We start from the raw sequence: 26,777 nt of genomic DNA on the forward strand, positions 1-26,777 counted from the left end.
TTTCTAAATGCAATCCTCTTTTTTTGAGATTTAAAAATGAAATGAAGATGTACTTTGAGTCTATTGAGTTATCTAAAAACTTAAAAGCTATGAGAACAGTGGCTGTGTTTAAGGACTTGGCAATTAATCTGGACTGAAAGACTGAAGGAACTTAGTCTGAACTGAGGGTCTCTGGAGTATGGTTGTAATGTAATGACAATGACTGTTGTTAATGTTTTTTTGTGTGTGTTTTGCTGTTATCTTGTACAAGCATTTAATAAAAATAAAAAAAATAAAAAATGAACTAATCAATTCTCTTTCCGGCTCATATTGCATTGGTTTTAGCGTATGTGGCTGTCACGTGATTAAGGAACGAGTCAAAAACCCGATAGACCCGAACTATGAACTAATCAATTCTCTTTCCGGCTCAGACTGCATTGGGTAAGCGTATGGGGCTGTCACGTGATTAAGGAACGAGTCAAAAACCCGATAGACCCAAACTATGAACTAATCAATTCTCTTTCCGGCTCAAGACTGCATTGACTGACAGGTGAATCACTACTACTAGAACAGAACCTATAAAATAATGCGCATGCGCGACTGAACAAATCACTCCACGAGACGACTCGTTCTTCCCGAGTCACATTAAAGATTCGTTCAAAAAGAACGAATCGTTCAAGAACGACACATCACTAACCTAAACATGTTTAGGTTTAAAAGTTTTGTGACTATGTAAAAAGTTACTTGGTGCACCTTCTAGCATTTGTAAATAATTTGTAAAACTTCTTACATTTATCTTAAGTGCCAATAAATCGCTCTCAAAATCTGTTTGCTGCATTAGCTCCATGTTCTCCTTCAAGAAATCAAGTTCTGATCGCAGAACTCCCTAAAATTAAGACATTTGACTTATTAGAACATTCAATATTCAAAAGTTGTCTTAACATTAAAATGTTAAACATCTGCAAGGTACCTTATGTTCCTCAGTGCCCTCGACGATATGTGTGATTTCTGTGCTTTTCAGATTGTCTTCAACTTTCACAGAGTACTGCTCATCATCACAACACACCAGCGTCCGTTTCACCTGGTGAACTTCACACTGCTCCTTTAAATTCTGTTTGTGAAGCAGGAATGATTGACATGCGTTTCCTAGAATCAAGTTAAGGGAAGGAATGTCGGCAGATATTTGTCTGCATACTGGACACTGTCTTGAGACACTGACACTCCAGTACTGCTCAATACAGTCTCTTCAGAAATTGGGGTCACACAGAAGCACCACAGGGCAATAAAAAACATTGTGACAAACAGCACACAAAAAGTCTGCATTTTGATGCCATTTCTTGCACCCCTAACCCAGTTCACTCCAATGCCTCATCACATAATCACAAAATCATCCACAATTTCTGCATGCATCTTTCGACATTTTGACATACAAAGAGCGTGATGATGAATGAACAGCAGATCAGAGTAAATTTTTTTCAATCCGTCGATTTAACCTGTTCAAAGAACCTGTCTGATTGATTCATTTACGAATTGGTCTAAATCGGTTCAAATAGTGCGGGGGCTGAGCCTGTTCTATATGCAAGAATCGGTGTCTTGAACTTGATGCGAGCCGAAACTGGTAACCAGTGCATGGAGATAAAGAGAGGTGTGATGTTGGCTCTTTTGGGTTTGTTGAAGACCAGTTGAGCCGTGGCATTCTGGATCATTTGTAGAGGTTCTATTTTGCATGATGGAAGTCCAGCTAAAAGTCCAGTCTAGAAATGACAAGGGCCTGGACAAGAAGTTGTGCAGTGTGCTCCATTAGGAAGGGTCTGATCTTGATGATTGTTGTGCAATGCAAACCTGCAAGATCAAGCAGTTTTTGCAATGTGGTCTTTGAAAGTCAGCTGTTCATTAAAAAATACACAAAGATTTCTGACCCAAATTAATGGGGTAATTGCAATGACTGGATGGTGAAGTCATGCTGTCGAGTTGGAGTGACAGGGAAAACAAGGAGCTCAGTCTTTGCCAGATTGAGCTGTAGGTGATGTTCTTTCATATATACCGAGATGTCCGCCAGGCAGCCTGAGATACATGCAGCTACCATTGGATCATCTGGTTGAAATGAAAGATAGAGCTGTGTGTCATTGTCATAGCAATGGTATGAGAAAACCATGTGCCTGTATGATGGGTCCCAGTGATGTATAGTGTAGAAAAGATGGAGAAGAGAAGGAGTCCAAGAACTGATCCCAGAGGAACCCCGGTGACAGTTGATGTGCTTTAGATACCTCCCCTCCTCCCCAAGCCACCCTGAAAGTCCTACCAGTGAGATAAGATCTAAACCATCAAAGTGGAATCCCTGTGATGCCCAGGGGCAGGGACTAGAGGGGGACAGGTTCGTTCTTCGAAACTTTTCTAGTCTCGAGATTATTGGAGACATGGAGACTAAATGTGCATTCTGTAACTTAAAACAATTATACATTAAACATATAAAACTGCACAAATTTAAAAAAGTGGCTAATTACTTCAGATATATTTTTATTGTATACGAGTTTGTAACAAAATGTGATGATTTAGAATTGTATAGTTTTGATGCTACTATTATTGTAACAATAGTACACTGTGTATATCCTGTGTATATTTCTGTGTAAGAATTCTTACCCCTGCAATAATACTTTTTTTTTTTGAAAGAACAGAAAAGCATTGTAGAGTGGAGCATCGAAGAAGAATAAAGAGATAGTCATACAATAATTTACTTAATTAAATAATTTACTTAATTTAATTCTGACACATTTTCAAATCACTCAGCACTGACCTAGAGATTATTATTTACAGTTATTTGAATTATTTACAATTGAATCACTCAGGCCATAAAACATTTTAGCTGCTCAGTATGTACTAAACATTCTGAAACAGCAATATCAACAACATTTACACAAGTAAATAATACTCATAAATAAAGCTTGTACATAATGTCTAGCTGCTAGCTCAAAAGTATATATTCCATTTTACATGTTATTTTTCAACAAGCATGACTAACGTTCCAGTGTTTGACACACAATTATTTATCAAGGAAGCTATAAAAACAAAACAAAAAACAATTAAAAACAAGTCATCAGAGACAGTTTATATTAAAAAGGCTGTTTTCATTTTTATAAACCTTCTGCCCATCTGTTCTTGCTTCTGAAAAGCTTTTAACTATTTGATTTTAGTTCATGGCAGCAACAACTTTAACTCCTACATCTGGATATCAAGAAATGAGGAATAAAATCATTTGTATTTCAACACTGATACTATTATCTTCAGCAGACAGATGTTGCACAGAGAAATGAATTGACCTGAAAGTATAACAATAATTTCAAACTATGAAGTTTATACATTCAGAGAAAATGTTACATATTAATGTGCATATCATATTAATGTGACATCTTTAGTTTATACCTACTGTAGAGTGTTTCAAACAGGGCACAACAGCTTAAATGCATTGCATTTCTAAGTGAACTGTTAGGACACTGGGATAAACTTTGTAAAACTGGGACGAAATGCTACATAATGCTAAAATACATGTGTATATATGAGCTCATATAGCAATGAGCACTGAGGGTGTGTACAGTGCTTAACAGTGTTCTATGTTTATTTAGGCACTTGGATAGCAGAAGCAAACAAGATTTCAGGTCTGTTTTAATGAAATAACTCTTCATCAGGGAGGTTAACAGATGTAAGCACATACATCATGTTATTTATCAAGTTTGAAATAATCTTATTAGTTGACTATTTCTATAATTCACTACAGTAACTAACACATGACCAAAGCTAAAAGCATCCGGACACCCTGGGTAGACCTCATGGGTTATGCTAGTATGATATGCTTATTGATGTATGAGAAGTTATATTCTGCTTATTACTGTATATCATTAATTTAGATTCTGAATGAGAAAACGAAATGAGAAGACAGTTTTGTGCATTCCTGAGTTCACTGACTGTACCTGACCTCATGACCCATTTCAAAAGCAAAACACTGGAGCACAACAGTATCCTGCAAATGATTTTGATGGTCTCAGCTGTCTGGGTTATTTCATAGCTGCATTATTTGCCACCTGATTACTTCTTTTCTATTTAATTTCCTCCTCTGCTGGGCTCTCTTCAGCAAATGCATTCCTGTCTCCAGCGCTGGTGGGGGTCGTGGGGATTTGCATTGAACTGTCTGATATCTGAGACAGAGTATCTGCGTCTTGATCTGAGTGCACTTCATGGACTGGAGAGTTGGGCGCCGCAGAGGAGGAGATGGAGTGCTACATAAGAAAGTAGTGAAAGAAATATGTTTGATAAAATACTTATATATTACAAATGTTTTTTTACAACTATAAATAACATTTATTTATACTACAGGGCTTATGAATGCTTGAATCTGATTGGCTGACGTACGTTCTGAGGTGTGCAATTATTTTCAGGGAAACACACGGTTAAGATAGTTCCAGGCAGCTCTCCTGACCGCATTACAGTTCCATATCACTTCGCATAGTTAACTGTAATAATGGTCACGCAGTTTGCACAAAAAGGTGTTGTCAGCACTGCCCTGATGATTTTATCAGTCAACCTATATAGTGTAGCAACTTAATGGCTACACATGACATTTCTCACTAGTGAGGTAAGAACAGTGCTGTTTAGAGATGCACAGAGGTAGCCTTATTCACACAAGCTCTTTCTATCTATGCGTGTCTCTGTCTCTCTCGCTCTCTTTCTAATAACTTAATATGCATTAGAATGATATCAACGACTCAAGCCTCCATTACCAGCTTTAAAATTTACGTATTGGAACTAGCAAAATAATATCCTATCCTATCGAAATAATCCTATTCACAATAGCGATTTAAGTACAAAAAACGGATGAATCCCTTTAAATATATCATTTGATCGATGTCTTAAGGTAGGATAACTGTAGTATAAGCAGAATAATTGACTTTGAATTATTCGAAAAATAATGCACATCCGAGGTGTAACGGCCACGACAATTCAACAGCCCATTGTCAATTATTCCTTACAAATATATATATATATATATATATATATATATATATAAATAAAATATTTTTTTCTATAAATTATTATATTAATCACATTTAAATTAATTTAGTTAGGTCAAATTCAAGGTATGTACCTGCAAGGAGACACTTGATCTGTTGCTCCTGTCCTTAAGTTTGGACCATGTTCCTTTCATTCCTGTTTTCTCTGTCATCTCCAGCGCAGCTTTTAACAGTTTGGGCGTCTCGGCTCGAGGAGGAATAATCGGAATGAGCTCCTTTTCTTCCTCTTTCTTTTCAGCAGGCTTTTTATCCTTCATCACCATTTTCCTACCGGGCAAACAGCAAGTCACACATTATTTGAACAGAAGCTAGGGCTGGAAAATTGCCTGGTGAAATACTAGTAGACTGGTGAAAGTAAAACTTGGGAAATCCTTATGGCTCATTATTTTCCTTCCAGTGGTTGCACTCACCTGGCTTTCTTGCGCAGTAGTTTCTGGGACTCTGGATAGTGCACCAGGATCTCATTCAGGTCCCTTTTGGTCAAGATGAGGAGATTAGCAAAACCACGTGCTACAACATTAGCTGTCCGCCGGTTTACTCCACCCACAGCAAGCAAGCTTTATTGGAGAAGACATGAACTAAGAGTACATTTGACAATGAGGCACTGACAAAACTAGATACTGCAGCCCTTACCTGACCTCTCCAAACACAGCTCCTGCTTTCAGGGTCACAAACACTGTCTTTCCATCGGGACCACCAACTACCTGGACTTCCCCTGCCTTTATAATGTACATCTCACGACCCACTTCATCCTGTAATAAAAACATTAATGTATCTCTACCTTTACTGATATAGTAAATTGATTCTTTTTTTGAACAAACACGAGTACATCTGTCTGTTATGCAGGTTAAACATCTTCTTTATGTTCCTTGCCTTCTTGCAGACATAGTCTCCTGGAAGGTACACTACTGATCTGAGCCTCTTCAGCATGTCAAAGATCATCTGTCTATCACAGCCCTGAGAAAAACACAATGATGCAGGGAAAAAGAGATGCAGATAAGGAATACAGCAGGTTAAAGATTTACCTAATTTTTTTAATAAAATGCAAGTAACCTAAGGCAATTAAAATTGAAAAAAACAAGGTCACGTACATTAGTGTTTTAAAAGTAGAAATGTTAAATTTTTATTTATGCACATATATACTATATATATACAGTGGGGAAAATAAGTATTTAGTCAGCCACCAATGGTGCAAGTTCTCCCATTTAAAAAGATGAAAGAGGCCTGTAATTTTCATCATAGGTACACTTCAGCTATGAGAGACAAAATGTAAAAACAAATCCAGAAAATCACATTGTAGGATTTTTTATGAATTTATTTGCAAATTAAGGTGGAAAATAAGTATTTGGTCAATAACGAAAGTTTATCTCAATACTTTGATATATACCCTTTGTTGGCGATGACAGAGGTCAAACATTTTCTGTAAGTCTTCACAAGGTTTTCACACACTTTTGCTGGTATTTTGGCCCATTCCTCCATGCAGATCTCCTATAGAGCAGTGATGTTTTTGGGCAACATAGACTTTCAACTCCCTCCAAAGATTTTCTTTGGGGTTGAGATCTGGAGACTGGCTAGGCCACTCCAGGACCTTGAAATGCTTCTTACGAAGCCACTTCTTGGTTACCCAGGCGGTGTGTTTGGGATCATTGTCATGCTGAAAGACCCAGCCGTGTTTCATCTTCATGGCCCTTGCTGATGGAAGGAGGTTTCAACTCAAAATCTCACGATACATGGCCCAATTAATTCTTTCCTTTACACGGATCAGTCGTCCAGGTCCCTTTGCAGAAAAACAGCCCCAAAGCACGATGTTTCCACGCTCATGCTTCACAGTAGGTATGGTGTTCTTTGGATGCAACTCAGTAGTCTTTCTCCTCCAAACACGACAAGTTGAGTTTTTACCAAAAAGTTCTATTTTGGTTTCATCTGACCATATGACATTGTCCCAATCCTTTTCTGGTTCTGAGATGTTTGCTCACCGTTCTTGTGGTCATTTTGACCCCACGGGGTGAAATCTTGCGTGGAGCCCCAGATTGAGGGAGATTATCATTGGTCTTGTATGTCTTCCATTTCCTAATAATTGCTCCCACAGTTAATTTCTTCACACCAAGCTGCTTACCTATTGCAGATTCAGTCTTCCCTGCCTGGTGCAGGTCTACAATTTTGTTTCTGGTGTCCTTTGACAGCTCTTTGGTCTCAGCCACAGTGGAGTTTGGAGTGTGACTGTTTGAGGTTGTGGATACTGATAACAAGTGGAGGACAGAGGAGCCTCTTAAAGAACTTGTTACAGGTCTGTGAGAGCCAGAAATCTTGCTTGTTTGTAGGTGACCAAATGCTTTTTTCTACCATAATTTGCAAATAAATTCAATAAAAATCCTACAATGTGATTTTCTGCATTTGTTTTTACATTTTGTCTCTCATAGCTGAAGTGTACCTATGATGAAAATTACAGGCCTCTCTCATCATTTTAAATGGGAGAACTTGCACAATTGGTGGCCGACTAAAATCTTATTTTCCCCACTGTATATATACACACACATTTTAACACCAACTCAGGCAAATAGTTTGCACAATTAAATTTAAATTCAATTTGTCAACATTTCAAGATTTTATATTCAATTATATATGTATATTTGTTTTTTTTTATGAATAATATATATAATTTACATATATTAAGTATATTAATTAGAATTTTACTGTATTTATTCGAATTTATGCAGAAAACGTTTTAGCACTTGCCTGGAATAGTGGCACTTTACTTATAATGTTGTAGCTGACGTCCACTGCTATATCCAGCCTCATCTTGTCAGGTAGTTGATCTAATAGCTCTTGTTCATCTGCATAAAACCACAAAATGTCTATTTTTATCTAAAGCAATCAACTGTCGATTATAGATGAATAACTGTAATGTATTTTGGAGTTGATGTGTCTCTTGTGGTCTTACCCAGCATGCCTTGGGACTGCCACGTGTAGCTGTACCAGGTTTTCACTCTGTTCTGCACATCTTTAGGGATGCGGTAGGAGGCCATGTACTTCACTGTGTTATCCACACAGGCACGATAGTTTGTCTGAGCTGCAGTCGCTGCACCAACAACGTCTCTCATCTGACACAATGCAAGCCTCGATCAATGATATTAAACACTCTTGAAGACCAATCAGATGATGCCTTTCAAACAGTGATAATGGCCTTACCTGACCAATCATGATGGAGAACACAAACACTCCAATAAAGTAATTGATGAGTTGAAACACAATCTCAAAAAGTGTTGTGGGTCCTGGCAGACCACCAATGGTCAGCAAAGTCTTCACAGCAAAGTAGTAGCAGCGAAAATAACTGAAAAAAAGTCACAAAGTGTTGATGCATCAATTTAAGCCAATCATAAAAAAAAAAGATAAAATGGACTGGATGTAAACGAAAGCTAATAACAGAACTGATTAACTTACCTATTGCCTGTACCATCATAGGTCCAATCTGAGAAACCCAGACCTTCATATGAAGAGCCCCAGTAGTACAGACATGCATTGCAGTGGACGGCATACAGCAAGTAGGTGGTGGTTCGAATAACTCTGATAAATGAAACGAGAGATATGAACGGGCATAAATTCTCCAAATAAAATGTTAAACAAATTTTCAATAGAAAGGTTTATAGAAGTTAACAGCTAACCTGTAAACGTAAGCGTTGGTCAGTATAGCTTCCAGACGCTTGTTGAACTCAAAGAAAGACATGAACTGCACAAAGGAAGGACACATTAAAGAATTAGCTAAGTTCATCATGGACTTATCTTTCTAAAGTCCAGTTAGATGGTCAGAGTAGCAGCTTGCCTTCATGATCCTGGGTAAGCGAAGAAGTGGATTAATCCCTGTTTTGAAGTAGAGGAGCTCCAGAGGAAGTAGACTGACCACATCCAGCTGCAATACAGGAAATGAGATCCTCAGACTACAGAATGTGTCCAGTACCTCAGAGCATCAAATTTAATCAGTCTGAAAAAGTCCAAATTTGTATTCAATTAAATGATAAACAGCGTAAATGTCTCACTACCTTGAATCGTACAGCTTTGATGTAATTATCTCTCATCTCTTTCTTGCCGGTCTGAAAACATATTTTTCAAAACACATATTTGAACAAAAACACATATTTGAACAAAACACATATTTCATATTTGATTCTAATATTTTGCTTGTCTTTGTCTATATTTACCACAAGGTCTCCATGACGCACAAACTGCAGTCTGGGCTGAAAGGCCAGGATGTCCAGTATGTAAATGGAATCACAGAAATAGTCAATCAACAGCCAAACATGGATGTTTTCCGGTGTTTGATATGGAAATGCCCAACGCACAGGAATCATCCATGCGTTCCAATTAAACGCCAAAGACACGCAAAACAGCCAAAGTACGTAGATCAGATCTGCAGAGAATACAGAGCAGTGGAAGATTACTCAAATGGTTTATGCAAAACAAATATTGTGGTGCACCACAAAAAATGCAAAAAACTAATTTTAGGAGTTGCAAGGTTTAAATTTAAATGTATTTAAATTAATTAACAAATATAAACAGAAATTAAATTAAATCACCAATGTCCACCAAATGCATCTCTTTATACAAAAACGCAATTTTTTTGTTTATTTTATCATTTATAAACCTGATGCTTGCTTAGTTACCAAAGGCTTAAGTTTAAAAATGAGAGAGGAATGTGAAGTGTAGGAGGAAAAGGGTGTGAGAACAGAACAAAAACTGAAGGAAAATCAGTAACTGATTGGATTTATGTGCAAGTATGGAATGCCTAGACAGCTAAAATTATACAGTTGTAGTCTTCAGGATTACAAAGAGAAGAGAGGAGTGCAGGAGACGGGAGGAGCGCTCACTGGTGAAGGGGTCGATGCTGGATGGAAAACGGTACTGCAGAAGCCGACCAATCTTGGACTGAGGTTTCACTTTACAGCACAGGACCTTTGTTTTCTCCTCTTCTTTCTCATCAGAGGCCTCGGGTACCCCCTGCTCTGATATCTGCTCTGCTGGAGGTTCAGGAGGAGGAGGAGCTGGAGCTTGCTTAGCTGGGGCTGTTCATAAAAGACCATATTATTTGGTACATACACTTTGAAACTGTAATAGTCCTCATAAGCATGTGTACACTTAAAGGGTTATTCCACTATTCTGACAATGCTTTTCATACTTTTCTGGACCTTGACAGTGTAATTTACTTGGCAGTCACAAGCCTCCTGGTTTTCATCCAAAATCTCTTAAATTGTTTTCCGAAGACGAACGAAGCTTTTACAGGTTTGGAACGACATGGGGGTAAGTGATTAATGACAACATTTTTACTTTGGAGTGGAGTATCCCTTTAATTCACACATAAAATGCATGAATTTCAACTTGAATAACAACTTAAGTGGCACATGCAAAGAAATTATAAAGCATTTCTCAACTATTTTTTTAGACAACTAGCCCCAACTTAAATTAGGAACTATGTTCATTAAATAATGTTTGACAACCAGCTTCCAAATATTTTTTGTCTTGATTAAGCACATTATATGTATTGTTTTCCCAACAAACTCGTTTATAAGAAACAATTTGCTAGAATTTTTGCTAGCATCTCCTGACATTCTTTATAATAAATGCCACTTGATGTCATATTCTGGGTTAAACTCACAGGCAGGCGGTGTTTCGTCATCCGAGTTATCTGGATCAATCAGCTTCTCTTTGACTCGCTCTGTTCTCTCTTTGAACAGCTTGACCAGCTCCTGTAACCTCTCATTTACTACAGTACTAGTTTGGCTGGCTGAAGAGGATGGCCGCTGATTTAGCCTGAAGACAGAAGATAAATACTGCATTAAAAAAAAAGTCCCAAAGCACATTAAAGATCATCAACATAATTTGCAACTAACCTATATATTTAATATGTTTTGCACCACATTTCCAGCAACATTTTCATGCATTCATGTCAATTTCACATTTTAAAAGAGTATGTATTTGTTACCCATCATCTGCACTTGAGATGCTACTCTGGCTTGGCCAGGCCCGGACTGCAGTTTCTAACTCCTCTTCTTCCTCATCATCTTGTGAGTAAAGTCTCTTGCTGTAAGAAGAAAACATGAGTATGTATAATGGGGCTCTGCAGGACTAATTACAAAAATAAGACAAGTTAAAATAAATGCATTAAAAAATAAAAACTCTGACATGGTAAGTACGGTAATGGGAAAGTCTTCACATACTTAATAATAGGCACACAAATGCACAAAATGAAGAAGAGAATATGGATTGGATTGGATTGTTCTGAGAGACTTATATAAAACATCTTACATCATGGTCCAAATTGTCTGTTGTTTTCTGTCTCTGCATACACTGTTTGCATCCAGTGACGTGTATATATGTGCGTAAGTGATTGTGTGTTCACAGACAACAGAAAAGAATAGAAACAAAACATAAAATGTAATGATTACATTTAATGTAATTTAACATAAAATGTTAACATAAAACATTAACATAAAATTTAACATAAAATGTTATTATTAATCCTGAGTAGTTAGGTTTCCAGATTTTCTCATTTTACATTTGAAAACCCTGGATTAACATTATGATTTGCATATTTATGAGGGCAATAACACTGACTGGATGTGAACAGCACACATGGCTTTCAGAGTTTCCCTCAGACAGTGGGAAAGTGGAAGTTTCTGTAAAATATTAAGTATAGTTTGGGCTTTACGTTATCACAGGACAAGTGCAGTGCAAATGTCCTTTATATTTACTCTTTAGGTGTGGTCACATGTACCATTGTCTGAAATCCAATCATTTTGATAGAAATCCGTGTGATCTGGAATTTCAAATGAGGGTTCAAGTTGTTCACATGAATTCACCACATTTATTCTTGATTTGAAAGTGACTTCCGTGTGAGCAGTGCTGCATACATTGCTACATTGACAAAAAATATTGCCCGTGAAATATTGCTAATGTAGGCACACTTTTCTACGTCCAATAATTAATCAGACAAGGCATATTTACCTGGTCCGATTGGCTTTACGGGCACCAGGGACAGTGAGGGTTTTGAGGTTAGGGTCCTGTGGGTTTATTATTGGTGGTATGGGGCGAGATCGTCTTCCTCCTTTCCCTCGGTCTGAGTCGACATCTTCGACATTCACGGCCGGGTGCACACTCAGTCTGGAGCTCACTGGAGATTAGACGATACTCGATAAAGAAACATGCAAGAAACCTGGACACTGACGCCTTCAGTAGCACTCTCTTCAAGACTTACCTTGAGGTAAATGGACCTTAGGGAATAAGGTCAATGGTTGGAACATAAAGAGGTCACTTTGGTCACTACAGGCACCCACAACCTAACTTTTTCTAAGTCACATTTGGCAGCAAGGCATAAGAAAAGCATAGCACAGACTACTCAACTAACAAAAAACTAATTAACTAACTAACAAAAAAGGTGAAAGCGTGGATCACCTGAGGGTCTAGCAGAGGTGGGATCATCCTCAATGTGGAAGGCAGGGTTGTAGACACCTGACAACTGCCTGGAAGGGGTGATTGGTGGCAGACGGGGGTAAGAGGGTACATTGGGTAAGTCTAGGATGGAGCTTGGGGAAGAGGGTGAAGGGGTACGGGGGGAATGCAGTGGGGACTGGTGGACGAGACGGTCCAACTCCAGATCCCTACTCTTCTGCGGTTGCTCCTTGGGCATCCTGTTCCGGTTTAAGTTTGTTGAGATGGCTCTGAATGTTAGAGTAGCACTGCTGGGCACACTGTGGAATGTTGGATATCTTCTGTGGAATGCTGGTTATCTTTTGTGGAATGTTGGATATTTTTTTTGGAATGCTAGAGAGTTGTTGCGGAATGTTGGAGACCTTTTGTGGAAGGATGGAAAACCGTGGACGGCTGGTCAGTCTTTGTGAAAAGCTGGATACCTTTTGCGGGAGGTTTGAAATTTGTTGCGGAATGTTGGACAGCTGGTGTGGGAGACTGGATAACTGCACGGGGAAGCTGGGAAAATGAGGAGCACTAAAAAGCGTCTGGTTTGGGAACTGTGGGGTGATTTTGGAGAATCGCTGGGAAATTTGTTGTGGTAGCTGTGCAAGTTGAGGAGGGAGTGATGGCAGCTGTTGGGTGATTTGAGAGAGAGCAGGGGGCAGATTGGGCATGGAAGGCACTTTGGGCAAAGTGACGTCAATGTCTTTCAGGAACTGGTTGAAGTTGTCAAGGGCCTGTGGCGCATATGGTAAACACATGAAACATCTCTTCAGCACATCACATCTGGAGGGGACTGTGGGGACAGTAACACATAATCAAATATATTGTATATTACATGAAATGTGTACAATATTGATACTCTGTCTTATAGAACATATGGTGGCCCAGTAATGCACAACACAGCGAAAACGCCACAACACAACACACAGGACTAATTTAATTGTGTTGTGGCTTGTTTACGTTGTGTTGTGGAGATATCGTTGTGTTGTTCTCTAATGGAACACCATATGAACATTCTGGTAATAATGTAGGCCCCAAAACATATTGAATTAGATAACATATCAAATCATTTTCTCACAAAAAAGTGACATTCATATAGCACAAGAATAATTTTCTAGAAAAAATATTAACAAAAATAAAATTTAATTTAATTTAACAAAATAATGAATCAATAGAAATGCCAGAACTCAATGGAAATATTTTTTTCTGCTTGTTAACATCTTCACCGGCACAGGAATGAAAATCATGAATTTATCACTTTATACTTTTTTTCCCATTCAGTATTTAATATTTATTTTTAAAACTATTCTAATTATACTATTGCACATATATTTTCACAAACGATAATTTCCACTAAATGCTAAGCTTGCTTTAAATTGAAAATAAGCAATAATAGATAAAAATTATAAGTACTGTATTTACAATTATACAGGATACTCAAAGACCGCAATTAATTCATAAACACATGTGCTGGAAAACATACTGGTTTACATTACACTTTCTGGTTGTCAAAAATGAGCACAACATGCCCATAGTTAATTTGAACTAGAATGCAATGGCAATAATAAATAAAGGTTTGTCTTAAATGTCTAAACATGTCCAAATAAATTTTAGGGCCACTGTGTGAATTATTTGCACCTGAGTAATAAATATCCTCAGTTGGGATTTAATTCTGTGGCTTGTTATCATGTTAGCATCAGTGTGTTTACATGATCTACTCTGAATGACTAATAAGATGAACACTCACCACTGCTTTCCTCTTCAGGAGCTGTACTCTCCACCTACATGAAGTAACATAATAGTAATATATCATTTATTTCACTGTAACACAGAGAGGCAAAAATATGCAATCTCTAATATCAAGAACAATTATGATCACTGCAGTACTGTGCTTATGAGCATGGTGTACTGTATTCAATCTTACTTCTGAGCGAGTTTTATGTAGCATACTAGGTGTACATACACAATGATAAATACGTATCTGTGAAAGTCAAAAAAAGTAAAACAATGCAAGAGAGTTAAAGCCAGAGGACTAACATGAAGAACTTGTCAGAGTTTAAAGTTAAATGGACAGTATGCTGTACATGAATTACCGGTGAATCAGTTCTTGAGACAGAGGTGCTGGTAATGGACTGAGGTTGCTGAGTGATCGGCTCAGGTTCTTCTTCTTCTTCACTGGAGTCCCTGGGCTCCTCTTCCTCTTGAAGCTCCTCGGGCTCTGGCTCAGATTTAGGCTCTGGTTCCTCCTGTAGAGGTGAAGAGGACTTGAACTCCTCCACAGGGGTTTGAACTGTGAACGAAGTGTCTACAGCCTCTGCCTCTTGTCCTTCAGGAAGAAACTCCTTAACTGAAGGTACTTGACACCTGTGTATACACAAGGTATGACGCAGACAGCAGCTTTTATATAAACAACAAGCTAATCACATGGGTAAGCGACTAACACATCTGTGTCAGCTGTAAATAAACTCACATAAGCACAATTTTCGCATGATGGAGCAACAACAGACGCGTGCCTGTTTTGGTTCATTTTAAACATTTCCAAAATATGATAAACTATACGTTATACGCGTTACCGTCGTGTTATTATAATGAACTTACTCTGAAATCAGACGCGGTGTTTGAGAGCATCAGGTAACGCAGTGTCCGTATCCATCCATTTCTGTGCCGTTTGTTTAAAAATTAACGTGATGGAAGTTGTATATGATGTTGACGCGATTAACTAGAACGATATAAATGTTTCTTTTGGAAGTGAGGAATCTGCGCCATGCTTCACAAGAGACGAGGCAGAAAACAAGCATCAGAGGCGCGATTAGTAACCATAGCACCGCGAGCCTCTATGGGATGCCATGCGGTTGCCAGGACACAACATAATATTGAAATATTAAGCAGTGCACCGGAAATGCGTGTTCTGTAATTATGTGTCGCCATATTGTTATAAAACAATGATTTAGCCTACAAATACAGATACATTACAAATAAAACATGTTCACTACCAGGAAAGCATGATAACAGGTTGATAGAATTTAATATAAAAAAAAAATAATAATAATAATAAAAATGTATGTCTTACTCTGCAATTTGATTTCGTATGACTTCTATATCACTTTCCTCTTCGTGCAGCACTTGTAATCTGTGACACAGAAAAAATTATGTTATTAAGGTTTTGGTAGGCTATGCATATCAAGCATGTTAGCAAATATTTAATATTAGAGGGACAAAATGTGAAATTTCAAGAATTGGTCACTGAAAAACCAACAGTTGTGCTGCTTAATATTTTTTATGGAAAACATGATACTTATTTTCAGGAGTATTTGATGAATAGAAAGTGAAAAAGAAAGCAGTTATTTGAAATATTTTGTGACATGAATAAAACTATATATAAGTTTTGAATCTTACTTAACTCACCCATTGAGTGGTAACGAATCACAATTTCCACAAAATATTCAGAAGCAAAAACGGGTTTGAACATATTTCTGTCTGTATGTATGCATATCAAGGATGTACATTTATCATACACACAAAGAGGGGTTAGTTTGATTGATTTTTTTGTTGGTGTGCATGAATTACTCTTGATCAACGTCTTCTGGCTCTTCTGCAATGGTTTGAATACCAAACCGGGCCTGTGCCAACTCCCTGACAGCCATCTCTGCTGTCTGCCGTGCCACCTCTTCTGCCATTCGAGCCATCACCAGACGCTCCTGTATCCACCTGCACCAGAGAACAGCACCACAAATGTGACCCTGGACCACAACACCAGGATTAAGTCGCTGTGGTATATTTGTAGCAATAGCCAAAAAAACATTTTATGGTTCAAAATTATAGATTTTTTTTAATGCCAAAAATCATTAGGATATTAAGTAAAAATCATGTTCCATGAAGATATTTAGTAAATTTCCTTCCATAAATATATTTAAACTTAATTTTTGATTAGTAATATGCATTGCTAAGAACTTCATTTGGAGTTTAAGTTTAAAGGCGATTCCAGATTTTCAAATACTTGTATCTCGGCCACATATAGTCCTATCCTAACAATATATATATTTTTTAATTGACATTTGCACATCATCTGAAAGCTGAATAATTACAATTAAGGCTTGTTTTTCACTCTTAAAGTAATAGTTGACCCAAAAATGAATGAACGAGTTTGTTTCTTCATGGGAACAGGTTTGGAGAAATTGACCATTATCACTTCCTCACCAGTGGATCATCTGCATCAAATGGGTGCCATCAGAATGAGAGTTCAAACAGCTGAGAAAAACATCACAATAATCCACAAGTAATCCACACAACTCCAGTCCATCATTAACGTCTTGTGAAGTGAAAAGCTGTGTATTTTTCAGAAACAAATCCATCAAGACATTTTAACTTTTACTTTCATTTCTGGCCAGAGTCCATAATCCATAATAATGCTTTCAGTGAAAAAGTCCATACCTTGTTGGGGTCTTGTATTAAAATCCTTCATTAAAATTTCCAAAGTGCTTTGGACTGTTTTCGCTTGTAAATAGTGGTTGATCCCAGCATATTTTGCCCTTGATTCAGAAGAGGTGACATTTATACAGGTGAAAGCAATATTATGGAAAGAGGACTAGTATTTTAGCTGAAGGCGAGTGCGTGAAGTAAAGTATGGCGTCAAGTATGGTGTCTCATAATCTGAATTTGTGCTCTGCATTTAACCCAGCAGTGAACACACACACACACACACTGTGAACACACACAGCAGTAAAAACAGACACATACTGTGAACACACACCCGGAGCAGTGGGCAGCCAATGCTGCGGCACTCAAGGAGCAGTCGGGGATTCACCTCAGACATGGTTTTGAAGGTGGATGGAGCACTGGTTATTCAAATCTCCCACCTAAAATTCCAGCCTGAACTGAGACTCGAACCCACAACCTTCAGGTTACAAGTCCGACTCTCTATCCATTAGGCCATGACTGAAAAGGCCCTTGATGATTAGGCACTTGTTTCTTAAAAAACTTTACCTTTTTGTTACACAAGGCATTAATTGATGGTTTGTGGATTATTGTGATGTTTTGATCAGCTGTTTGGACTCTCATTATGACGGCACCCATTCAATGCAGAGGATCCATTGGTGAGCAAGTGACAATGCAAAATGTCATCAAATCTGTTCTGATCAACAAATAAACTCTTGTACATCTTGGATGGCCTGAGAGTGAATAAATTCTTAACAAATTTTCATTTCTGGGTGAACTCTTCCTTTAAGTCTGTTACTTCAAATATTGATCATCAAGCTGCCACTGTGTTTCCAGCAAGAGCAAATTGTATTACCGTTCCTCCATAATTAATATGGCAGTGTCCTCCGCCTCTCTCCTGATGTTCTCGATCATGGGCGTCCATCGTGCAGTTTGGGTCTCTGCGTCCTCCAGTTCTATGTGTGCTTGTGAAGGTGTGGTGACACTCAGTGGAAGCGATTGTTCTGGTGACCAAGGTGTTTGTGGTTGGGACTGAGGTTGTGAATTCGGCAGTGAGTTTGTTGCTGAACATGTTTCTTCTTGAGCCTCATCTTCAGAGTCAATCTCCTCAAGAACAAGGTCTGCAGGAGCTGACCGAGCACTGCCTGCTGGAGACACAGCCATGCTTGAGGACCGTTTTAAAACCTCACATTAGACCCCCCCCCCCCCCCCCCAAAAAAGACGTGTTTTAAATTTAATGTGATGAGGTATTTTTGAACAGAACAGTTATCCAGTTCAATAATGTACAATTTCAATTTATTTTGCTTTAATAATTCCTTTACTTTTAATATTTCAAACACCAGGACACATTGACATTTGATTGCTTAGAAAATAGAAAACATCTGTAAGATTAAATAAAGGCCCATTATAAAAGGATATATTTCAAAAAAATTCTGTGGTTGAGAGCAAAGTTATCTGCATGTGTTTTTCCAAGGTATTTTATTATTATTATTATGCCAATAGAGACTGAATCCCTTTACACATGAGTGCAATTATTAATTTCCTTTATTAATGAAATGCATTAATTGCAATATTACATTAAGAATATAAAATATTACTATACATTTAATACATACAGATTCAATGCCAACAACTAAAAAAATACAATGCTGTTCTTTTGAACTTTCTATTCATTAAAGAATCCAGAAAAAAAAACATTTATCATGGTTTTCACAAAAATGTTGAGCAGTTTTCAAAACTGATAATAATAACTGTTTCTTGAGCAGAAAAACAACATGATTTCTGATGTCACACTGAAGACTGGAATAAAGATGCTGAAACTTTAAGTACCATTAATAAACAACATATTGAAAAATATTTAAAAAAGGGAATTCAGTTATTTAAACTATAACAAGTTTTCACAATATTTCTATATTTGTGATCAAGCCTTGGTGAACATGACCTATTTCTTCAAAAAAAAAAATCTTACCGACCCAAAACTTGTAATGTACATGTCTTAAAAGCAGCCTGAAGAGCATCCACAATTATGTCAAGGCAGTACATAATATGTTTTTTTTCTACTCTTTTCATTGGAGTACATTTTTAACACAAAGTATTAGGGAAACTTGCAGTAAAATGAATGATAATTACATCTCACGAGGATCATAAATGTTTTAAGTACAGTCAAGCCAAACTAAATGTCAGTTTATTAAGATCACTGCAGCAACAAACACCCATCTGAGAGACGCCAGCTATTCATACAGTACTGAGAGTCTAACTTTAAGTTAAACATAAATGTTATTAAAAAAAAATAAAATTATATATATATATATATGTATATATATATATATATATATATATATGTGTGTGTGTGTGTGTGTGTGTGTGTGTGTTTGGCTAGTTTTGGCTAGTTATACAGTAAGTAAAGGTTATTAAAAATATATTTGTTATACAGTACAGAGAAAGTCAGGCATTACATTCAGTAGATTTTCATAGCTGCCTGTTCATTCAAGAAAGCTACAAAGTCACTGTTCTTCTGTCTCCACTGTCCATTTGTCTGTGACTGTGTAATGCTGTGTTGTGCTCTCTCTCCTTTTGTTTAAAGGGTTCTCAGTGTCCTCTCCCCTGTAACAGAAGGAGAAGATGGACTGAGTTATGAGTTTGTCCTACAATGCAATAGAACCGCTCACCCTGAAGTTTTTCTAATTGTATTTTGATGTCTCACAGAGTGGGTCATGTTAGCCATGCAGTGATCTTTGTGTTTTCATATTCGACTGAAACCAAGCTTGAGTTTCCAGGAAACAAACCCAGTTCGTCATTAAAAACGGTCTAAACTGTGTTGAAAGAGGAACATCTTACTCACCATTTTGCACAATCTTCCCGTCCTCCTGGTGGAAAGAAAGGGAGTCAGTATCGAGAAACATCTATTAAACCTGAGCTAATAATGTCAAAGCTTTACACCTTACTTACCAAACATCCTTCTTTGTTTTTAAGCACCGCTTGTGGCATTGAAAGACCAAGACCCTGAACAATCCAGCCTACCATACTGAAACAAGAGGGACATGAAGTGAACATCTATGCCAATTTTCCAGTAAGCAATTGCAAAAGAGAGAATCCAATTTGACGTGACTCACCTGGGGGATGTTTTTGAATCAATCTCCGTCACGCTGGTTATCGACTCTGGAGGAGGTGAATAAACTGAACCAAAGCAAATATGAAGCTAAACAATTACAATCTTTCAAAATATATCTGTTTTATAGCTATAAATGTAGCTAAAAATACCTTTGTTGGAGCACTGTGATGACCTCGGCGTGGAAGAACTGGAATTTGGGGGTCTGGTCACATGTTGCGGTATAGCGTTCTGGAAGCCGCTCTTTATCCAGGTCATTACACTGTTCATACATTAAAATAAGCAATTCATCTACATCTTGGATGGCCTTGGGGTTGGTAAATTTTTTATTTTTGGGTGAACTGTTCCTTTAACTCTCTAGAGTTTGGATAATAGCAATAAAGATGCTTGCCTTAGCAACCACCTTCAGTAAACGTAAGGCACCAAATTTGCATCTAACAATGTCAACTTTCCTCCCGTGTGCTTCACAGAATGACACTCACTTAGGAGGAAACTGAGCAGCTGGTTCCACCTCCGACATCTCGTCTTCTGACACCAGCTCTACTACTGGTATATGTGCCAAAGGCTCCTGATCTGATGTAGGAGATACACAGTAAATGTATAAAGCTTTAGTACTAAACCCACCATACAGTTTATTAATTCAACTGTTTTACTTAAAAGACTGACTGATACACACCTGGAAGGTCCTTTGTCTCATAAACCTGAAGTAAACAGAAAAAGAAAAAACAAAACTAATGAAACAGCAGTAAACTATTCATTGTGATTTGCAAGAATTCAACATTTTTTACAATGTACCATATGAAGTCACTGTTTACAATTCGAATAAGTTTCAGACAGGTGGACAAATGATAGTGATATATTATTAATTTTTTTTTTGTTTAAATGAATAATAAATGCATTTTAGGATTTTGTTTAAATTCCTAATGTAATCTTTATTAAATATAATAAATATGAATCATTAAAATTGACCTTAAGTAAATAGTAAAAGCAAATGAAAACAGAAAGTGTAAAAGAAACAGCAGAAAAAATATTCATTTTCAAAGTTGTTAAAATGTATCATACAAAGTTAATATTTATTAATTATTTACTTAATTATTTACTATTTAATTCTCATTTATTAGAATAATAATAGGCATACATGGTCTCAGAAGTTTGTTCTTTTTTAGAGATACATCAGATAGGTATTGTTTCCAAATTAATAATATTACGATTAATGTATTTAATTGTTTTCTAAAATATAAATACACGTTTTTGCTTAGACTATTAAAAAAAATATATATTTTTTAATAATAAATATCGTTGTCAAATGTATATAATCTTTTAATCATATATTTTATGGTTTATATCATTTTCACCCTTTTTCTATTGTGTTATTTATTCAGATAAAAATTAAGCTTGCACATAGTTTTCTAACCTCTGTGACTTCAGATTCTAGAGTCTGGTCCTGTATGTATTTCTCATCGGGCTGCGGGACCACCTTTCCAATTCCTTGTGAGATCCAGCCAATAACTCCAGCCCTGGCAGACAGAGAGGTCTCACTGTACAGCCTCCATGCTGTCAAACACACTTCATGCACAATGATTGAATATACATTGCCTTACCTGTCCATAGAACCTTCATCCTGAAGTGCCTGCAAAATAAACAATAAATTTATATATATATATATATATATATATATATATATATATATATATATATATATATATATATATATATATATATATATATATATAAATTTATATATACAAATATACTCTTACAAATATAACATATATATATATATATATATATATATATATATATATATATATATATATATATATATATGTTATATTTGTTTGAGTGCACATTAATATGCAATACCAAATGGTATTAAATATCAAACTACTTTAGCTGACATGAATTCAATACTTTAGCATCAGGGTTGGCTCTCGTAAGAAGAGGACTTCCTGCAGGTTGGGGCAGTGCGCTTACGAAACCGTTGGAGATCCAGTTCAACATACCACTCTGAACACTGAAACAAATAGATTTCAGCATGTCTCATGTCCAGACAGTCAGGGAATATCTTTTGTGCACTTTACTGGAAAGATCGGTCAAGACTCACCTGTCCTTTGAGGTTTGGGATGACTGGTCTTCCTCCCTGCCTGTTTTGGCTGAATTGAACTTGTCTGCATGAAAATAAAAGAGATAGAGGCTCATTGTGCATTAGTATATTATATTTAGATTGTTTTATAGTACTGCAGTATATTAGTTGGCCTTATATGTACTGAACCATTTGATACTATACACTCATTATGTACCATACATACTTGTTTTGATTTAAAATACTTGCAATTTTAACATTTACCCCAAAACCTAATCCTACCCCACACTCATTAGCAATAAATGTGGGAATTTTGTTACTATGTTAATACATTGTAAGGCCACCAAACATAAAGTGAGACCATATATATTACATTAAACCTAATAAATGATCATGTTGCAACACATTAAATCAGTAAGAGTGCTGTAAATGTACCTCGATTCGATGTTTTTCCATTCTTCAGAGGGAGATTTAAGAGAATTAGGGGTTCATTATATGAGAGAACATCAATGCAACAGCAAGACGATAAAATATGAGCATCCTTTTTTATATCTAGGAATTAATAAAGTAATATTCAGATTCGTTTTTGAATTTATTATTGACAGTTTCATAGATATAATATAGAAAGGAAAGATGGGGTGTGGAAAAGGGAATGGGTTTAGAAAATGTTGCAAGCAAGATTCAAACTTATATTATCCACATGAGCACCATGGCTCATTATGTCAGATCAAGTGCGTTAACCACTACAGGGGTTTCAATCCAGGGGTTTCAAACTACAAATAACTAGGCTACAAACATTTTGAATTCAAGCTTGTAAAACACTAAAACACTTGTTGTAGGTCATGACCCCATTTAGAGTCAATCAGATTACTTGCACTGTTAAACAGTCACAGATATTTGTGAGGTGTGCATTATGAGTCCATGTTAATGGGCTTGTGGGTTTACCGCAGTGATTGCCTCCTCCCTCAGATCCTCTTGTGTATCGGGAGGATGTGGCACGACCTTCACTACCCAGTTAAACATCCTGAGGGAAGGGAAAACTCTGTTAAATCAATAAATACTCACTGATGATTGAATATACTATGAAAAAATGCCATAAACTTCTATTGTTTGAGTCAACAGGGAGTCAGTCTTAACCTGAAATAAGTTAATCATGTTTCATCCTTGTCAAGCTTAACTTAAAACCCAGGACCCTCCTGCAGACCTAATTCTTGTGTCATTTGCTTTACTCAACAATATGGGGAAAAGGGAGTTTCTTCCAAGACAAGGATTGCATCCTTGGGAAAGCCCACTGAAACTTCTATTCATCCAAACTATTAGGGCGCTTTTCCAGGGAAACCCCACTACAGTTTCAGAAACAGACTGATGTCACGTTTTCCACATCCTTTAGCAAACACACGCGGTTTGATAAGCTTGATGGAGAACAATAAAATTGTTTTTTTGTGGGTCTGTAGACTAGTTCTCACGACAGGCTTGCTCTAAAATTATTTTGGACCCAATTGTCTTACATAAAATGTGATGTTATGAAAGACCCAGTATGGCAGGCCTACCGTATATGGCAGCCATTCAAACGATTAGCAAACGGTTGCATGGAAAGGGTGTTCAGGAAGTCAAGCAAAAGTCATTTATTCACTTTGATATTTCACTGTGTCCATCTAAATGTTTTGCACAAAGCAAAATGCACAAAGCAAGTTTACCCTGAGGACCAAAACACTAATCATCTGTGTTAGCATCTAAAATGGTGAAAATTTATCATAATAACAAACATTTACAAAATCAGCATTTTAATGATTTCTGAAAGATCACATGAAACTGAAGTCTGGGGTAATGGTTATTTGTACAATTTTAGAATTGTAGTAATATTTTATAAATAAATGCTGCTTTGGTGAAACCGATTTCAAAAACATAAAAAAAAAAATCGTACTGACCCTAAACTTTTGAATGGAACAGGAAACAGAAATGGCCGAGCAGAATTAAGAAATGGTGTACGATCATGTTAACTAGGGTGGATTAGTGTAATGTGGGACACTGACTAATGTGGGACAATTAAGCTTCAGTGCGTTTATCTCTTCTTTTAAAATTAAAGTGAACATGATTGGTGTTGAATTCAAGCAGGGGTGTCAAGTTATTGAAATCACTTGACTTTCTGGAAATTATGTCAGAAATGTCGCCAAGAAAATCCACAAACAGGAAGAACCTCTTGTAAAGTTCACTGAAATGACATTGACATAGGATTTAGACTAAATTAATGTTATTGATATAAATCTGTTATAAATAAAACAATGTTCTAAATTGTTATCAAATTATATTTGTGATGAATTTATACATCACATTTTGAAATAATATTCTTAAAGTGTTTAAAAAATATCTTTGTTGTCCAACTTTAGACAAGGACATTTCAAAAGTGGGACAGTCAAATATACTATGTTATTTCATTGATAAAATGTGCAATTTTAGGGCTTATAATGCAGCAATATTATTTGTTTTAAGATCCAGATTCACAATTTAGCGACTAGAGGACAATGGGATCCTGGACCATGCTGAGTCCATGATTGCCCAGGACTGCTAACTTCTGTTATGAAGTGTTTTTACCATTATAATTTGATTAACACAAGCTTTTGAAAAAATATTTAAAAAAATAAATGTAAATGTGTATTAGAAGTTTATAGAAATTTAATAACAGTTTTAAAGGCATTCCATGTTCCCCTAACCCTAACCATGTTCCAAATTTTACATCTTTTCAAAATTAAATTAAATTATTTTGCTATCTTTATTAAGTTCAATTTTACATTTTGAATTCATTACATGGTTATTGTTGAAAATAATAAAATAATACATTATTTAAAATAATGTAAGATTTATGTTATAAAATTGTATTTAACATTCCATAAATTGACATATAGGTTACTATTATTATTATTTTTTTTACTTCTGAAGACAACAAACACACTGTAGGCCTACTAAATTAAGCAAACATCGGTATGCACATTTAATCAGGAGTGTTAAAAAAAAGTGTCCCAGATTTGAGCATGAGTGATCCCACATTAGAAAATCCACAAATTCTTAAACGATTTGGCACAAGGAACACTAATATATGTGCCATTTTCCCTTTAATTACAATTTCTGAATGTCTTCTGATTTAGATAGGGAACATCTTGGGGATTTCATAATCATATAACATTTTGATGTATCTTTTTGGCTTCATATGGAAATATGATGCACAAGTCAAAATGGTTAAAAAATGTCTCACATTACCCTAATCCACCCTACCATGCTAAACAGCATAGTCTAAAACCTTATTGTATAGTGTTTAACTATTTAAAGTAAGTCCACTTGAAAATTCAGAAATGTAATTTTAATTATGGTGGAAAGGATTAATATACTGTCTAATCCTAAAACACTCATCAGATCTAAATCACTACTTCCTTTAAGAGCACCATCATCATGCTAAATCATGCTAAAAGACAGATTCTAGACAGGAAGGCAGTTATTATAATCAAGTTTTTTACCTGAATGTTTAGCAGTGATTGGGCATTCCGTGGGGATTGAGACCATTCAGAGCGGACTTCAACAATCTGTGTGGATTAGGATTGCAGCAGCACTGGGCTAACGGGATTAAATCTTGAAGGACAGTGTTACCCCTCACAAGACTACACTTAAAAACAATGGGAGATGTTTACCAGGTTAAAGTTATAATGTGAAGAATTTGATCTTCTTAATATAAAATAATAATGATAATAATAAGAATAATGTGCAATTCATTATGGTTCCCTTTGAAATTACAACATATCTAATGCTATATTGTTTTGCACTATTATGAAATATGTAAATTTCATTTAGAGAAGTGTGAATATTAGTGGTATTTGTCCATGCAAAACTTTTCAGCATGATGTCCAAATGCTCTAAGTGGTTGCTAGGGTGTTGTTATAGGGGTTGCTAAGGTGTTCTGAGTGGTTGCCCTGTGATTACAAGTTTGTTCTGGGTGGTTGCTGCCCCAGTTAAAACCCAGAGTTTGCATTAATATACACAGATATAAGTGCACAACATAAAGACAACACGTTCTCATACCAAATCGATAAGATTTGGGTTTCATATAATTAGCTATTCAGAGCTGACAGCGAGAGTAACTAGCATCCAGAAAGCTAATTCATGCTAATTTTGTTAGCCTTTCTATGCCCTGCACCTGTACTCTGTATTTCTAGTTCATCAAATGCCACATAAGTAACATGTTTACTGTGATTATTTGACTTTTGAGGATAACCATGCCTAACTTGTTGCTTTCAGAAACCAATGCCATGGCTATGCTAGGTCTGAGCAGCTAAACAGCACAGATCCAATAATGAGATGAAGGCAGGATTAGCTCTGAAGCAGCGAGGCCAATGCAGCTGATCAAGGGCAAGCTGTTGCCTTACAAACACAAACCACAGCCGTTTTTTAGGCAAACCATAAACTGATCTCAGCAGGTAAGCACCTAAAGCATATCTCTGCCCCATATCTCCACCGTGCCCTAGAATCTGATTGGAGGAAATGTAGTAGAGAGTTAATCTAATCCTCTAACAGGATACTGCTAGAAGAGAGTGAAGTGAATAGTCCAACGAGCTTGTTTTAGGAATTATAATAAGAAATGTAGGCCATAGCATGTTTT

The 26,777-nt window shown here is 36.5% G+C and overlaps 1 pseudogene; it reads right to left on the bottom strand.

Moving 5' to 3' along the window:
* Window positions 1–3,622: 3,622 nt before the first annotated feature.
* On the bottom strand, window positions 3,623–25,780 carry LOC132125053 (cyclic nucleotide-gated cation channel beta-1-like; annotated as a pseudogene).
* Window positions 25,781–26,777: the final 997 nt, after the last annotated feature.

Source organism: Carassius carassius, chromosome 43 (genome assembly GCF_963082965.1).
Source record: "Carassius carassius chromosome 43, fCarCar2.1, whole genome shotgun sequence".
Classification (NCBI taxonomy): Eukaryota; Metazoa; Chordata; class Actinopteri; order Cypriniformes; family Cyprinidae; genus Carassius; species Carassius carassius.